Source organism: Scylla paramamosain, chromosome 31 (assembly GCF_035594125.1).
Source record: "Scylla paramamosain isolate STU-SP2022 chromosome 31, ASM3559412v1, whole genome shotgun sequence".
Taxonomy (NCBI): domain Eukaryota; kingdom Metazoa; phylum Arthropoda; class Malacostraca; order Decapoda; family Portunidae; genus Scylla; species Scylla paramamosain.
Genome location: NC_087181.1, coordinates 15,999,000 through 16,008,936, shown reverse-complemented (window position 1 = coordinate 16,008,936; position 9,937 = coordinate 15,999,000). Strand labels below are relative to the sequence as shown.

Below are 9,937 nucleotides of genomic sequence, written 5' to 3'. Positions count from 1 at the left end.
GAGAAACAAAAAATAATCTTTATAAACCCGCACTAATTTCGAGACGAGAGCGAGAGCGAGAGAGAGAGAGAGAGAGAGAGAGAGAGAGAGAGAGAGAGAGAGAGAGAGAGAGGGGGGGAGGGGGAGGCTGGCAATTACACGCATTCCTCGCTTGCTTGGACAGACAGAGGAAACCTTGCAAGTAATATTGTGAGTGTGTGTGCATTTTGGGTGTGAGAGGAGGGAGAGTGGAGGAGGCTAACGAGGTGAAGAAACACCCACAGAGAGAGAGAGAGAGAGAGAGAGAGAGAGAGAGAGAGAGAGAGAGAGAGAGAGAGAGAGAGAGAGAGAGAGAGAGAGAGAGAGAGAGAGAGAGAGAGAGAGAGAGAGAGAGAGAGAGAGTTTATTGGAGAGAAAGAATCGTGGTAAGAAAGATGAGTTTGGAAGAGGAGGAGGAGGAGGAGGAGGAGGAGGAGGAGGAGGAGGAGGAGGAGGAGGAGGAGGTAAGTTGGACAGAAGTTGTTGGTCTGAGGCGGAGAGATGAGACCGACGGAGAGAGGGAGGGAGGGAGGGAGGGAGAAGAGGAGGGAGAAGGACAGTCAGGCGGAAAGAAGGGAAGGAGGGAAGGAGTGAAGGAATTCTGGAAGCAGGAAGGGAAGGAAGGGAAAGAGGGAAAACTGAAGCTATTTATTTTTTCATCAAATTTAATCTACCCTGACGTGAATCCTTGGAAAAGCCTCGAGGGAGTGGTAGAGTCCATCTGTACCTCTCTCTCTCTCTCTCTCTCTCTCTCTCTCTCTCTCTCTCTCTCTCTCTCTCTCTCTCTCTCTCTCTCTCTCTCTCTCTCGAGCCTTTTAACACAATTTGGATTCAGTAAAACACGTGCCTATGTGTGTGTTCATTTCATTGAGTGACTCTCCTCGCCCGCCATACCTACAGTGTTCGCAGCCCAGCACACTTGTATCCTGGTCTGTCAATTATGTTAAATGGATCCACGAGTTCTAGATGTGTTGGTTGCTTATAGCCTCATTCTGCTTTGCTGTGTATGTTTGTTTCTCTTCTTCTTCCTCCTCTTCTTCTGTTCTTAGTTTTTATTTTCAAATTGGCGATTTCATCCAGACGTTTTCTTTTCTTTTATAAGTCTGTTTCGTTTCTGGGTTTGATTTTTCTAGTTTTTCTTAATACATCTGTTTTGTTTCTCGCATTATTTTTTTTCTTTCAGCAAATGATTCGGTCTAATCTGCGTACATGCTCTGCTTTCTAAATTTCTCCTTTATTTTGCTACATTTTCTTTTAACTATCATTCCTAAATCGACAATGTGACATTTCATTTCCATTTCTACATCAATCTCGTTTCCAGTAACTATTTTCACCCATCATTCCTAAACTGGCAATCTCATCCTTACGTCCCTTTGTCATTTCTAAATCCATTCACTTTTTGGCTACAATTTCATAACTATAATTAAGCAATAATCTGCTTCACACACACACACACACACACACACACACACACACACACACACACTTTCCCTTTACAAATTAATTTTCTGTATAGCTACATTTTTCTTCTACCATCCACGAACTGACTCTCTGATCCTAACACTCTAGTCCTAAATCCACCTTTTTCTACACCACTGCTACTACTTATGTCATTCTACCTGCCTGCCGTTACAAATCCACCATATTTTTTTAAGGCATAGTTAATACCTCTATAGTTGCTACATTTCTCTCCTATTGCATCTAGTTATTCTCCTATGTCACTATTCGTTGTAGTCTAATACCATACTGTTGTAATCCTACCACCTTTTTCCCCACACTGTTTCCACATCTCTCTTGTATTGCGTCATCATCATCAATGCTTTTCTACGTAAAACTGTATTTTCTTATTGCTATAACCCCTCTATATTGCTGCACTTAAGTTAATGTCTCAGTAGTCCTGGCGTTCACTTCTCTCTCTCCTATTCCATCTTGTCCTTCACCAATGCTACACCATAAATCTCTACTTTCCTGTTGTAATCCCACGATCTTTTTTGGACCCACACTCTAAAGCATTGTCAGTTTTCACATTCACATTTCTCTCTATTTCATCATGTTCTTCACTAAAGCTACTCTATAAAAACTCTACTTTCCTGGTTGCATAATCCCACAACATGATTCACATTCACATTTCTCTCTATTTCATCATGTTCTTCACTAAAGCTACTCTATAAAAACTCTACTTTCCTGGTTGTATAATCCCACAACATGATTCTCCTTAATTCCTCTCTCTATCTATCTGTCTATCTCTCTATCTATCTATCCATCTATCTATCTCTACTGTTCCTTGTATGCTGGAATTAATGTAGCTTTTTTCATGCAGCTCTGTATCCCCTCCAGGTAAGTATGAGGTGTATCCAATCAACTAGAGTCCCCTCCACATTTCATTTCAATTGTAATACCAATACCTCTGATGCTTCTCCAAGTTTCATGATTTTAATTGCTATGATAACCTTCTCAAGTGTTGCCTTTGCTGGTATCCTTTTACTGACCTCCTGCCCTTTCCCTTAGGCATCTTGCTTTTATTTAAGTGAATTTTCATCACCACCTAATTCCTTCAATGCAAAGATAAGTAAATATAGAGAGCCAGTTTGCTAAGCTTATGCCTTTACTGGTACAATTTCCGAGTAAATGACAGTAAAAAAGACAATTAAAAAGAAAATGGACCACTGAAAATGCGAGTTGTAATACCTGACAGTCCTCCGGTAACCTTTTGCAGTGGTGCCTTAGTTCATAGCCTTCTGCTGCCCCCACTGACATTTCCGTCACTCCTGCATCTCTCCACTGTTTCTTGATCGTTAATTTTCATCATTCAGTATCCTCACGTGCAGAAAGTCGAAGATAGTGAGGCAGTTTAAGTTAATTGTTTTACTAATAGCATTTATTTTATTTTATTTTATTTTTTATTTACTTTTTTTTTTTTTCTAAGGCCCATCTCAACATACAGAAAAAAGACATCACTGCAACCGTATTTATCTCTGAAGCTCCTCCGGTAACTTCCTTGGCGCCGCTGTGACCTTTCCTCGTATCCCTCTACTGGGTTATCCTCCTCCTGTCTCCCAATCGTTCATTTAACCATTGCTCCTTCTTTTGTTTTTTTGTTTTTTGTCTTTGTCATCATCAGCCACTGGTGTCTGTGCAAAGACTCAAAAGATGGAAGAGCAGTTATCTAAGTTAATCAATTTACGGAGAGCATTTTATTTTATTGATTTATTTATTTTTAAGTGAGAGGTTCTGGCCAGGAGCAACAGAAAAAAACTGGAGGTAAATAAAAATACTACAGAAGATGACCTCCCCAAAAGGCAACTATCAAAATGAACACAACAAAAAATTACAAGGACTTTTTTTTTCTTATTTCTTACGACCACCATCTTCGCACTTGGCCTTTCCTCCGAACACAAATAAAAGACCATTTCTCCCGTAACCAAGAACTTTTCACTCTTGTACTCTAGAATCGCTCCACAACACAACAAAGGGACAAAAATTAACTTTCTACCCTCGCTGTTTGTGTATCTATGCAATTAATCTTTTACATCCCTCTGAAAGTTAACAAAGGACAAAATATGGCAGTGAAAAATTGACAAACTTGACGAAAAGCTTTGAAAAAATAACTCTCACCTTTAGCCATTGAAAATCGTCCTTTGAGTTTCACTTCAAAAGCATTCATTCAAAGGTGAGAACACAACGTACCTGGAAAGGAAACAAATCAATGTAAACTCGCTGTAAAAAAGGACGGAGTGTTATACAGTGTTAAAAATATACTCAAAATTGGAGGTGGAGGATGGGATAGAAGGCAAGGAAGTTAACCTGGCAAAGAGGAAGTAACTTAGAAATGTCGATTCGCTGTAAAAATAGACAGGGTGTTTTAGAAAATATACTCAGAGGTGGAGTGGAGAACACGAAAGAAGGTAAGGAAGGCGAGTTCAAAATATCCTGTCTGGGGAAAAATAAAGAAGAAAGTTGACATTCTTTTTTGTGAAATTCTCCAAAAGTGATGCTTGAAAAAAAATGGAGGAAAGGAAAAAATGCGAATAAAGCGCAACAAAGCAAAACACCAGAGGAAAGAAACGTAATCTGAGTAAAGCAAAGAAACAAAAACTAAAACGAACTTAACAAAACTGGGTAACTGTGTGAATAAGAAAAATAATAACGAAAAAGACAAGAAAATAAACAGACATACAACCCAACAAAGATGAGAGCTGGATGTGTAAATAAAAGAAAAAACATCAACCAGAACTATGTAAACAAGAAGAAAAAAGCAAAAAAAGAAAAATACAGCTGATGACTTTGGTAAAATAGTTAAATGGAACTCGAGCCATGAAAGGGGAACAAAATTAAAAACACACACAACTTGAAACAACATGAAACTAAATAAATAGACAAAATAAATAAAATACAGATGAAACGAAGAAAACGGGGCCTCATACTGTACTTCTCATTCCGGAACTACACACAACTCACGAACTGTAAAAATGTAGGAAAAAAATACTCTGATAAAGAAACAAGAAAAGGAGACAAGAAAAGAAGAAAGGAGACATAGAGGATTTGTATTTGTTTGCGTATAAAGGAAGCTGACAAAGGAAAAAAGAAAAGGTGAGACGAGGAAAAAAGAACGGTAAGTTGCCGCTCCCAGAAAAATAAGCAGGGAAGATAAAAAAAAATACAAAAAGTTGCAAAAGGGAAAAAAAAAGTTAAAAAAGGAAAAACCAGCAAGAGATAAAATACCATTAGTTAGAAAGTTAAAACAAGGAAAAGTAACAAAGGGAAGATTAAATAACACTACTTTTTTTTTTTCGTTCTGTACACAATTTCCTACCGAGACAAAAATAAATAAACTAGTAACAAGACAAAAAAAGGAAAAAGTAAAAAAAAAGGGGAAAAGTAGCATAAGAATGAAAAACAACCATACATTTTTTTTTTCATTCAGTACCGTACACAAATTTCCCATCGAGACAAAATAAACGGCTAAAAAAAAAAAGATAAAAATACCATACGTTTTTTTTTCACTCCACTCTAAAATTTCCTGCCTGGACAAGTAAACCCTCCAAAAAATATAATATACAGACCCATAAAAACACTATTGTACCTCTCCTTTACTCTATTCACACCAAAACTTCCTGCCAAGACGAATTTATCACGAATAAACCACGAAAAAATGACAAATCCACCACACCAACAATGGCTGACGATGGATGGGGGAAAAAAAGCGGAAGGAAAAAGGAGGAAAATAAAAGAGGGAAGATTGAATTGCCGACAACTATTATTACACTTGAAATGAAAAACAGGACGACTTCATGAATACAGTCCTGAAACCCTTCACGAGAGAGAGAGAGAGAGAGAGAGAGAGAGAGAGAGAGAGAGAGAGAGAGAGAGAGAGAGAGAGAGAGAGAGAGAGAGAGAGAGAGAGAGAGAGAGAGAGAGAGAGAGAGAGAGAGAGAGAGAGAGAGAGAGAATGGGGAAACCGAGGCAGACAGATAGACTGATAGACAGACAGATAGCGCAAACTGACAGGCACACACAAACTAAAAAAAAAAAAAAAAAAAAACATCGCAAACAGACAGACAAACAAATCAGACACACACACGCACACACACACACAGTACAGAGGACGATGACTTTCTAGCCTAAAATTCCCCCCCCCTCTGTGTGTGTGTGTGTGTGTGTGTGTGTGTGTGTGTGTGTGTGTGTGTGTGTGTGTGTGTGTGTGTGTGTGTGTGTGTGTGTGTGTGTGTGTGTGTGTGTGTGTGTGTGTGTGTGTGTGTGAAGGCGGCACCAAAAATGCTCGGACAAATGGAAGTCTTCCTTTTACATAAAATTTGCATGATACCAATTTACCCTTGGGTGTGAGAATCTCCATATACTTAATGCCAAAATATTCCTTAGCAATCCCTTCCTTCCTTGTACTTCCTTCCTTCCTTCCTTCCTTCCTTCCTTCCTTTCTTGTACTTCCTTTCTTCTACTTCCTTTTCTCTTTCTTCCTTTCCTCTTCCTTTCTTGTAATTCCTTTCCTCTTCCTTTCTTGTTCTTCCTTTCCTTTCTTTCTTTCTTTCTTTCTTTCTTGTACTCTTTCGTCCTTCCTTCCTTCCTTGTCCTTTCTTTCCCTTCCCTTGCCATTCCTCTCCTTTTCTCATCCCTTCCTTGTCCTTCCTTATTCGCCCTTCCTCTCCACTCCCTTTGTCCTTTCTTCCTTGTCCTTCTCCTGCCCCTTCTTCGCCTTTCTTTCATTGTTTTTTCTTCTTTCCTCTTCCTTGCCCTTCTTTCCCTTTTTTTTACTCTTCCTTTATACCTTCACGTGTTCCCTTCTACCAGTTTTTCCTTGCTAGAGAGAGAGAGAGAGAGAGAGAGAGAGAGAGAGAGAGAGAGAGAGAGAGAGAGAGAGAGAGAGAGAGAGAGAGAGAGAGAGAGAGAGAGAGAGAGAGAGAGAGAGAGAGAGAATGGATGGATGGATTGATAGATAAATAAGGAGATAAAGTGTGAGATACAGACAGACATCTACATACATACATACATACATACATACATAAGGAGAGAGAGAGAGAGAGAGAGAGAGAGAGAGAGAGAGAGAGAGAGAGAGAGAGAGAGAGAGAGAGAGAGAGAGAGAGAGAGAGAGAGAGAGATACACATTCACACAGACAGACAGACAGACAGAATCAACACACATTAATCAGATACAGTTGGCGAAAAAGAAAACGTGTTTATCTTGCATTTAGCTGCTAACGGGGAGGACAGAAGAAAAAGGCGACAGATGAAGGGTATTAGAGCGAGGTACGGAGATTGTCATGAAGGAACACACAAAGGAAAAGAAGCAATGGCGGGTTAATGGCGATAATAGGTATTGTGTTTGTGAAGTAAAATTAACGATGAAAATATAAGCAGTGATCTTTAATGGCATAATGGTGATTTAAGATACAGAAATGGTGTTTGGATTTACTTAGCTAATTACCGTTGTTTCTCTTTAATAAAATGTGGTGCAAATTTTAACCCTTTCACGGCAATACGCAATAATTCAAGGCACTAAAAGCAATGCACTGAATCTTTATAAGCATCTACAAGAAAAATGGGGATAAAAAAAAGTTTGCAATTTCCAGGTGGTACAATAAAATGTCTGAGTGGTTAGCAATTAAGAAAAGAGTTCAAATAGCAGTGAAAGGATTAAACTACAAATTCCTAAAGGCATGGTCGTTTTAAGCTCGATTTTTATTTATTTATTTATTTATTTTTATTTATTTATTTTTCCATCAGAGAGTTTTATTTCAGCAGAGAAAAAAATGCTTGGTTACTGCAATTAAGCGAGGGTTGTGTTTACATTAGCCGTCGCACGAATGAATAACTAAAACGGTGAGTAACGCACTGCAGATTCGTGTGTTTGTGAAGTAAGTCAAGGTGAAAATGGAAGGAAGTTTTATGGCTACGAATAATTGTGACTAAGATACAAGGATGATGTCAGGGTTTAGTCAATTAGCTGTGTTAGTAAGAAAGTAAGTAAACCACTGTAGATTTATGTGCCTGTGAAGTAAAACTGAGAAAAAATACGAGGAATCTTAATGATTGTGAGTAATGGTGACTGAAGATACAAGAATGATACTTGGGTTTAGTTAAGTAAGGAATTAAGTAAAACACTTCAGAATTGTGTGTTTGTGCAATAAGATTAAGGCTGAAAAAGAAAGAAAGAATTTTAATGAAGTAATGGTGACTGGAGACACAAGAATGGTGTTTGGTTTAGTTAGTTTAGCGAGCGAGTAACTAAACCACCGCAGCTTCTCCAAAGGCTTCAGCAGCAGAGGATTAATTATATATTCTATTACATTAGCGGCGCCAGCTTCCCTCACTATTATCCTGCAAACCCTTTACGATTTTGCACACTTTGTTGGTACGCTGATAGACAAGATTCTCATTCTCTCTCTCTCTCTCTCTCTCTCTCTCTCTCTCTCTCTCTCTCTCTCTCTCTCTCTCTCTCTCTCTCTCTCTCTCTCTCAATATAGCTGTCCATTTATCTATTTCCAGTAACACTTTTCCTTTTTTTTTTATTTTGTACTCGCTTTCATTTCTGTTCGCCTCGTGTCCCTTCTCCCTCCCTCCATCTCTCTCTCTCTCTCTCCTCTTGCCACCCCTCGTCCTTCCCTCAGGTAAATCTCAGGGTGGCCAGGTAGAAAGGAAGGGTTTAGTCTCTCATTACCTGCCATGGTCTCTTAAACAAGGCTATCATGAAGGTAAAAGTTACGCACACTAGTTTCATCTATGACTGTGATTTCAAACTGTACGACTGGAGTGAGTGTGAGACGGAGAGAGGGGGAGAGGGAACTGTAGAGAGGGAGGGAGGGAGGGAGAGGAAACTTAATCTACCGTTAAAAGTACAGTATCAGGTAGCTGAGAGTATATTGATAAAGGGATGGTGTGTGTGTGTGTGTGTGTGTGTGTGTGTGTGTGTGTGTGTGTGTGTGTGTGTGTGTGTGTGTGTGTGTGTGTGTGTGTGTGTGTGTGTGTGTGTGTGTGTGTGTGTGTGTGTGTGTGTGTGTGTGTGTGTGTGTGTCGAAGAAAAGATAGGCAGAAAGACAGACAGATAACAAGAAATACAGGAAGGAAGGAAGAAAAAGAGGAAGGAAGGAAGGAAGGAAGGAAGGAAGGAAGGAAGGAAAAAGATAGAAAGTAAAACAAACGACAAACACTGATAGACAGACAGACATACATACATACATACATACAAAAACAGACAGACAGACAGACAGACAGACAGACAGACAGACAGACAGACAGACAGACAGACACAGACAGACACAGACACAGACAGATACAAAGTGAATCAAGGGATTGAGATGAAAACTCCTCCTGTTTTCAATTGTACACTGCATATATTTAAATTCTATACATGTATTGAGTGTTGAGCCTGTTGAACTAGTCTCTCTCTCTCTCTCTCTCTCTCTCTCTCTCTCTCTCTCTCTCTCTCTCTCTCTCTCTCTCTCTCTCTCTCTCTCTTTCTTTAGGTACACAATAGAAGTAGGATGGCACACTGCAACACACACACACACACACACACACACACACACACACACACACACACACACACACACACACACATTCACAGTCATAACAACGACCCACACACATACAGTGGCACGACAGCTGCGCCACCACTACGACCACCACCACCAGTATGACCACCACCACCACCACGACCACCACCACCACCACCAGCAATGCGGCTTTATTCGCTACCAGAGAAAGTCGTCCACAGATTGTTGTTACTTAACTTTACCACTACTACTACTACTACTACTACTACTACTACTACTACTTCATACATAAACAAAAGCATACCTTAAAGAATCATGAGGAAAAAAATTAAGAAAAACGTATGGAAAAAGAAAACTTACAAAAACAATTATTATTCATCTTCAACAGCAACAACAAACAAACAAACAAAAACAAAACACTAAAGAACAGCATACATAAAAAGTATAGAACAACAGTAGTCACGAGAGAGAGAGAGAGAGAGAGAGAGAGAGAGAGAGAGAGAGAGAGAGAGAGAGAGAGAGAGAGAGAGAGAGAGAGAGAGAGAGAGAGAGAGAGAGAGAGAGAGAGTGTGGTGAGCGAAATTATGAACAAACTCACTGCGTACGTAACTTTTGAATAATTTTCGGTCAATAACATCTAGAGAGAGAGAGAGAGAGAGAGAGAGAGAGAGAGAGAGAGAGAGAGAGAGAGAGAGAGAGAGAGAGAGAGAGAGAGAGAGAGAGAGAGAGAGAGAGAGAGAGAGAGAGAGGGGTAAACTTCTCAAAACAAATACTATTATCACCACCACTACTTACAAAACCGCAACCACCACCACCACCAGTAACAACAACAACAACAACAATTCCTATGACAACACAGCCACAACAATTAATCCCGCACAATTTACTCGCGTTTCGGGACAGAGGGCGGC

At 39.6% G+C, this 9,937-nt stretch overlaps 1 long non-coding RNA gene across 2 annotated transcripts in view; it reads right to left on the bottom strand.

Annotated features, from left to right (window-relative positions):
• Positions 1-855: 855 nt before the first annotated feature.
• The window catches only part of LOC135088718 (uncharacterized), a 109,289-nt gene continuing 100,207 nt past the window's right edge, over positions 856-9,937 (bottom strand). For both annotated transcript variants that reach the window (XR_010261089.1, XR_010261090.1), the window contains one exon: positions 856-3,705. This is a non-coding gene — a long non-coding RNA (uncharacterized LOC135088718). The remainder of the gene's footprint in view (positions 3,706-9,937) is intronic.